The 7962-nt window shown below is 26.2% G+C and overlaps 1 protein-coding gene across 1 annotated transcript in view; it reads right to left on the bottom strand.

The window, feature by feature from the left end:
- Window positions 1-7962, bottom strand: part of LOC111684657 — a 77765-nt gene that overhangs the window by 49531 nt on the left and 20272 nt on the right. The gene's annotated exons all lie outside the window — the stretch shown is intronic.

The following is a 7962-nucleotide window of genomic DNA, read 5'->3' as shown; positions in this document are numbered from 1 at the left end:
TTCTAGTTCAGTTCTAGTTCAGTTCTAGTTCAGTTCTAGTTCAGTTCCAGTTCAGTTCTAGTTCAGTTCTAGTTCAGTTCTAGTTCAGTTCTAGTTCAGTTCTAGTTAGTTAGTTAGTTAGTTAGTTAGTTAGTTAGTTAGTTAGTTAGTTAGTTAGTTAGTTATTTAGTTAGTAACATAACAGTATTCTTGTTCTTGAAATTCTATTAATAAAATGTAAAAATAAGTAAAAAGTTTAAAGGTCAAATAAATAATAATATGCTTTCTTATTGCTAAGTAACAATTCCTGTAAATATGCTATTGTTTTCATATCATTTAAATTTAACATAATTTTATTGAGAGAAACACCCTTATTAACTTAAAATTTTGTTTAATGTTAATATTCCTGAGAAAAAAAGGAGGCAATGGAAAGGAGGAAATGAAAAAAATATTTTATATATTTTTTAACTCATTAATTATAACCTGTACTACTACGATTGCCTGTCATAAAATGTAATTAAATTTTATTAAAAATTATTTAAAAAAACAGAAAAATTCTAAAAATTCTTTTTAAAGTTTTTTTTCTGTTACTTTTTTCCTTCCAGAAACAGTGAAAGAAAATAAAAAAAGGAGCACAAAACTTGTTCCTTTTCTTTTATTTTATATTTTTTATGACATTTGCCTACTTAAACTGTCAATCACTTGTTAAAATAAAGTGGAAAACTTTTTCATATAATTCTTATTTCTTTCTTTCATTCGTTCGTTTGTTCGTTTTTTTTTTGCGTTACCAACTTGTACGTTTCTTTTTGTAATTAAGTGCGAATATAATTTTATGTTTCTAATGGAAAGTGTGAAACTTCTAGCAAACCATTCACTTCACTCACCCACTCTTACTCTAAGCTTGATCGTCTCCATTTTTTGTATGTCCTGTTGTGTAACTTAAAGGTATAATAATGATTTCCTTTTTTTGCTTCTAGTCAAGCAGAACCTAGATAATAATTTCAGTTTTGTTTTAAAATGTAATAATTATTATTGTTGCTGCTTCTGCCTGCTGCTGTTCGTTAGAGTTTTGTTTGTTGCAGATTCGTGTAAAAATTTGTTAATATTGTTGGAGTAGGAATATGAGATTTGTTGTATGAACAAGTACAGTAACAATGAACATTAATTGCCTAAATGACAGTTGCAATGAGTCTCACGGGTGGACAATTGCAAAACCTCCACCCCCAACTACTTACGCTCGACTAGTTTGTTGTTCGTCTATATATTTGATGAATATTTTGAAATTTTCCATTAAAAATTGTACTCAAATTGTGAGAAATTGTCCAAAGAAAAATGTTCTCAGATTGTGAGATATTTTCTATAGAAATTTTTTCTCAGATTGTGAAAGATTTTATATAGAAAATTGTTTTTAGATTGAGAGAGGTTTTCTTCAGAAAATTGTTTTCAAATGGTGAGAGTTTTTCTTTAGAAAATGGTTTTTAGCTTGTCAGAAATTCTCTATAGAAAATTGTTCTCAGTTTATGAAAAATATTCTATAGAAAATTGTTCTCACTTTGTGTGAGATTTTCTATAGAAAATTGCTTTTAGATTGAGAGAGGTTTTCTTCAGAAAATTGTTCTTACTTTGTGTGAGATTTTCTACCGAAAATTGTTCTCACTTTATGTTAGATTTTCTATAGAAAATTGTTCTTAGATTATGAGAAGTTTTCTACTGAAAATTGTTTTCACCTGGTAAGTGATTTTCTTTAGAAATTTGTTTTCCGTTTGGAAAACAAATTTCTCAAATTTCTCTCAAATTTTGAGAAATTTTCTATAGAAAATTGTTATTAAAATGTAAGAGATATTTTACGTAGAAAATTGTTATCAGATTGTGAGAGATTTTGTATAGAATATTGTTCCCAAAATTTGAAAAATTTTCTATAAAAAATTGTTTTCACTTTGTGTGAGAACTCTTCTGAATTTTATATAGAAAATTGTTCTTAAATTGTAAGAGATTCTCTATAAAATTGTTCTAAAATTGTGAGAGAATTTCTATTGGAATTTATTTTTAGATAGAAAGATATTTTCTATAGCAAATTGTTTTGAGATTAGGAGAGACTTTCTTTAGAAAATTCTTCTCAGATTTTGAGAAATTTTCTATAGAAAATTGTCTTAAATTGTGAGAAACTTTCTATAGAAAATTGTTCTCAAATTGTAAGAAACGTTCTATAGAAAATTGTTCTCAAATTGTAAGAAACATTTTATAGAAAATTGTTCTCAGATTGTGAGGATTTTCTATAGGAAATTGTTCTCAGATTTTGAGAAATTTTCTATAGGAAATTGTTCTTAGATTGTTGGATATTTTCTATAGGAAATTGTTTCAGATGGTGAGACAATTTCTTTAGAAAATTGTTCTCAGATTGTCAGAAACATTCTGTAGAAAATTGTTCTCAAATTGTGAGAAACTTTATATAGAAAATTGTTCTCAGATTGTGAGTGTTTTTCTATAGGAAATTGTTCTCAAATTGTTGGGTATTTTTTATAGAAATTTGTTTTCAGATGGTGAGAAAACTTCTTTAGAAATCGTTTTCAGATTGTGAGAAACTTTCTATAGAAAATTGTTCTCAAATTGTGAAAAACTTTCTATAGAAAATTGTTCTCAAATTTTGAATTTCTATAAAAAATTGTTCTCAGATAGTGAGATAGAAAATTATTCTCAGATTCTGAGAAATGTTCTATTGAAAGCATTTGTGAGAATTTTTCTATAGAAAATTATTCTCAGATTTTGAGAAATTCTCTTAAATTTCTATTGAGAACTGTTTTCATATTATGAGAGATTTTTGATAAAAAAATTGTTCTCAAATTTTGAGAGATTTTCTTGAGAAAATTTAGCTCAGTTTCAGGGATATTTTCGCTCTCAAATTCTGAAAAAAATTCTATATAAAATGTAGATCAGATTCTTAGAATATTATTCATCTGTCACTCCCTTCATGATAATTAAAACTGTGTTATTTCTTTTAAATTTATAGTAAATTGAGTAAAACATTTTTAAGATTTTTTCTTTTGTATGTGAGCAAATTTTTGCAATTGTTCAACATGTTCTTAATTGTTTTATTTTTCAGTTTTATTTTTTTATTTTTCTTTTATTTTTTTTATATACCAAAAATTCAATTTGATGTAATTGAATTTTAATGTAATTGTAATTGTACGTTAACATTAAATCGTTTAGTTTTCAAATTGAAAAATCATTTACGTTTGAATAGATTTCTTTCCTGTCTTGCCTTACCTTTACAAACAACTACGTACGTATATGTAGCAATACATACACAAGGGAAAATAAACCTGCAGTTCGAACAACTTTTGATTTTATAAAACCAAAAAGAAAGTTAAGAGTCTCAGCTTTATTAAAAAAAACCTTCTAAGCTGTTCAATATTTGCTGTACTGCTTTATTTCATCATCAAGGATATCTTGACTCCTTTAAAACTACTGGAATGTTAATAACATTGATAACAGCTACACAGACTCCAGCTGCATTCAAACACATATCTCTATACGTGTGTATATTTACTATATGTGCAATCATATTAGTGTGTTTGTGTATTCCTATAATTGTGTTTGTCTTGTTTTTCCTATAAAACAATAAGGCTCATTTTGAAACGATTTCCTTTATTTTTCTAGTTTTTGTTCTTTTCTACTTTTTGTTTTTTTTATTTTTGTAAAGTTACTTCCTTTTTCCGTTTTTTTTCTCCCTCATTTCATTTTAGAAATTCTTTTGTGTTTTCCCTTAGATTTCTAAATAAGAAAATGCGCAGAAAGTAAATGCAATTTCTGACCACAATCAAACACCGTTTTGAACATTGAAAGAATGGTGGTGGACAAAAAAAGTTGTTGTTTTGTGGCAACGAAAAATGTCAATAAGCATTCAATTGAAAAGAACATTAAGGTCTTAGAAATGACATAAACTTTTAAAAAAAGAGCATATAAAAATACAAACATGGCGGAAAACTTTAAAAAGCAATTCCCAATAGAAAAATTCTCAAAAAATTGAGAGCATTTTTCTATAGAAAATTTCTTCTAAATTGAGAGTAATTTTGTATAGAAAATTTCTCATAAATTAAGAGCAATTTTCTATACAAAATTTATCAAAAGAGAGCAGTTTTAAAAAGAAATCTTTTTAATAAATTGTAAGCTATTATCTATAGAAAATTTCTCAAAAATTTAGAGGATATGTTAAAACAAAATTTCTCATAATTTCTATAGAAAATTTCTCAAAAATTTAGAGCAAATTTCGAAAAAAAACTTCTCATAAATTGAGAGCAATTTTCTATAGAAAATTTCTGATAAATTGAGAGCAATTTTCAAAAGAAATTGAGAGCAATTTTCTATAGAAAATTTCTTAAAAGAGAGTGAATTGAGAGCAATTTTCTATAGAAAATTTCTTAAAAGAGAGTAATTTTAAAAATAAAATTCTCATAAATTGAGAGTAATTTTCTATACAAAATATCTAAAAAATTAAGACAAAATTTTAATACAAAATTTTTTATAATTTCTATAGAAAAAAAGGAAATTTTCCCGCAATGTGAGAACAATTTTCTATAGAAGTTATCTCACAATATGAAAATAATATTCTATAGAAAGTTCCTCATAATCTGAGAACTACTTTCTGTAGAAAATTTCAAATCTGAAAACTTTTTCCATAAAAAATTTTTCACAAAAACGACAACAATTTTCTATAGAAAATTTCTCTAAATATAAAAGAATATCTCTCATAATCTGAAAAAAATCAATTTTTTATAGAAAATGTCTCAAAATCTGAGAACAATATTCTATTGAAAGTTTTTCACAAACTGAGAACATTTTTCTATAGAAAATTTCTCTAAATCTAAGAAAAAATTTCTATAGAAAATATCTTAGAATTTGAAAACAATTTCTCACAATTTACTCAGAAATTTTCTATAGAAAATATCTTAGAATTTGAAAACAATTTCTCACAATTTACTGAGAATCTGAGAACAATTTCCTAAAGAAATTTTCTCTGAAACTGAAATCTATTTTCTATAGAAAATTTTTAAAATCTGAGATCTATTTTCTATAGAAAATTGCTCACAATTCTCTAAAAAATATATTACAATTTGAAAACAATCTTCTGTAGAAAATATCTCACAATCTGAAAGCAATTCTCTATAAAAAGTTTCTCACAATCTGAGAACACTTTTCTATAGAATGTCAGAAATTTTCCCAATTTTCACTAAATTTGTGATCAATTTTCTATAGAAAATTTCTTAGAATCTGAGAACAATTTTCTATTCAAAATTTCTTAGAATCTTAGAACAATTTTCTATAGAAAATTTCTTATAATCTGAGAACAATTTTCTATAGAAAATTTCTTATAATCTGAGAACAATTTTCTATAGAAAATTTCATAGAATCTGAGAACAATTTTCTATTGAAAATTTCTTAGAATCTAAGAACAATTTTCTATAGAAAATTTCTTAGAATCTGAGAACGATTTACTAGAGAAAACTTCTTAGAATCTGAAAACAATTTTCTAGAGAAAACTTCTTGGAATCTGAGAACAATTTTCTATAGAAAATTTCCCAGAATCTGAGAACAATTTTCTATAGAAAGTTTCTTAGAATCTGCTCTAAATCTGTAATAAATTTGCTAAAGAAAACTTCTCTAAATCTGTAATAAATTCGCTATAGAAAATTTCTCAAAATGTGAGAGCAATTTTCTTTGTCTTAAGGAAGTATTGTAGTTTTACTATTATCGCTACAATTGTGTTTTTGAGTATGCTGCAATCCTTTGTGTCCCTTTGGCAAGTTGTGCAGTTTAGTTTACGCCTTTAAAGTGGTTTTTGTTTTTTACCTCCCTAGGGTTGCAACACACACACAAACAATACCTGATTTGCTTAGTTTTTTTTTGTTGCTCAACATCCAGCAGCTTTTCGTCTCTAGATATTGCCATATTTTTACTTATAGTCCCTGTTTTTTTCTGCCTCCATTATTGACAATATTTGCTTTAAAGTATCATTGTTTTTTTTGTCTTTTTGTGGGCTGTTTTTTTGTGAATGTTGCCACAAACTGCGCAGCAAATAACAATTCGTAAAGTATGTATAACTCAACGTCATCGTTACAATGATTATCAGCAGCATTTACAACAAAATGTTATCACCACTAGCAACACTCGGCCACTATTCTTTTGTAACAATTGGCAATTGATTGTTACAAAGGACCTCAAATTAAGCATGAAGCATTAATAGATACGACGACAGCAGTAACTGAAAACGATGGAAACAGCAGCAACAATAACAACATAGAGGAAACGGAAACGTTATGTTTCCCCAAACTGCAGCATACTACATATATAGCTTTTGTGTTGTAACGGTGATATTCAAATTGTAAAGCGTAAATTAGATACAATGAACTTTGAGGTTGATTTCTTTTTTTGCTCACAGGATTGAGTGTTTAATAAAGTTTAAAGCAAATTGAAATATGTTTTATCTGTGAAGTTGTTAGCAGTTTCACTAGAAATTGTCATATAATTTCGTGAGATTTGTAATACGAAAACGAAAGCTTAATTAATGTTAAGCTTTTAAGAAAACTTCTGTTTTAGACAAATTAAACGAATAGTTTTAAAGTTTATTTAAATATATATAATTTTATTAATGAAGCGTGAGAATATTGTCAGTTGGCCATAGCCTACAGCTTTGTTTAATACTCCTCTACTTCACTCTCTCTCTCTCTGTCTTACTTAATGCTCTTGCTTTAGTTCAAAGCTTTAACTTTTTTCCCTCATCTTAAACTTTTGTAAATTTTTCTTTCTTTTGTTAAATTTTTTTCTTAAGTGACTTAAGGTGCTATGCTGTTAGCTGCCAATAACACTGCTCCTTCCTGTTTCTCTTAAACATTCTTTTATACAAAATGAATATAAAAGTTTTTTTTTGTAATATTTAGTTTTTTTTTTTTTTTTTGTAAATTCAATTATGAATATCTGTAATTAGCTTAAAAGGATAATGAGTAAATGTTGTATTTCCTTTGTTGTTGTTGCTGGTTGTTTTCCATTTATTGAAAATACATTTGAATTAAACTGAATACAAAGCCATAACTTTATTATTCTCTTTTCTGCGTGCTTTATAAGAAAAGGGGTTTATTTTAATGTAGTTTCATTCTAAAACCGTAGTGGTGTTAGAAATAAGAACTACAACTTGAAGTTAAAAGGATTAATTTAGTTAAATTTTAGGAGCAAACAAAAGGAATTTAATGAAGTGTAGATTCTGAAAAAATATAACAAAATATAACAAAAAATATATTCTGAAAAAATTTTATATAGAAAAGTTTTTAAATTCTAAAAAGTTTTCTATGGAAATTGTTCCCTGATTGTGTGAAATTTTATATACATTTTTTTAAGATTTTGAGTTAGTTAATTAACTAATTAACTAATTAACTAACTAACTAACTAACTAACTAACTAACTAACTAACTAACTAACTAACTAACTAACTAACTAACTAACTAACTAACTAATTAACTAACTAATTAACTAACTAACTAACTAACTTACTAACTAACTAATTAACTAACTAACTAACTAACTAACTAACTAACTAACTAACTAACTAACTAACTAACTAACTAACTAACTAACTAACTAACTAACTAACTAACTAACTAACTAACTAACTAACTAACTAACTAACTAACTAACTTACTAACTAACTAACTAACTAACTAACTAACTAACTAACTAACTACCTAACTAACTACCTAACTAACTAACTAACTAACTAACTAACTAACTAACTAACTAACTAACTAACTAACTAACTAACTAACTAACTAACTAACTAACTAACTAACTAACTAACTAAACTAGAACTCAACTAGAATTGAAGTGGGACTAAACTAGAACTGAACTAGAACTGAACTAGAACTGAACTAGAACTGAACTAGAACTGAACTAGAACTGAACTAGAACTGAACTAGAACTGAACTAGAACTGAAC

Source organism: Lucilia cuprina, chromosome 5 (assembly GCF_022045245.1).
Source record: "Lucilia cuprina isolate Lc7/37 chromosome 5, ASM2204524v1, whole genome shotgun sequence".
In the NCBI taxonomy this organism is placed as follows: Eukaryota; Metazoa; Arthropoda; class Insecta; order Diptera; family Calliphoridae; genus Lucilia; species Lucilia cuprina.
The sequence above is the reverse complement of the archived record's forward strand: the minus strand, read 5'-3'. Positions and strand labels throughout refer to the sequence as shown.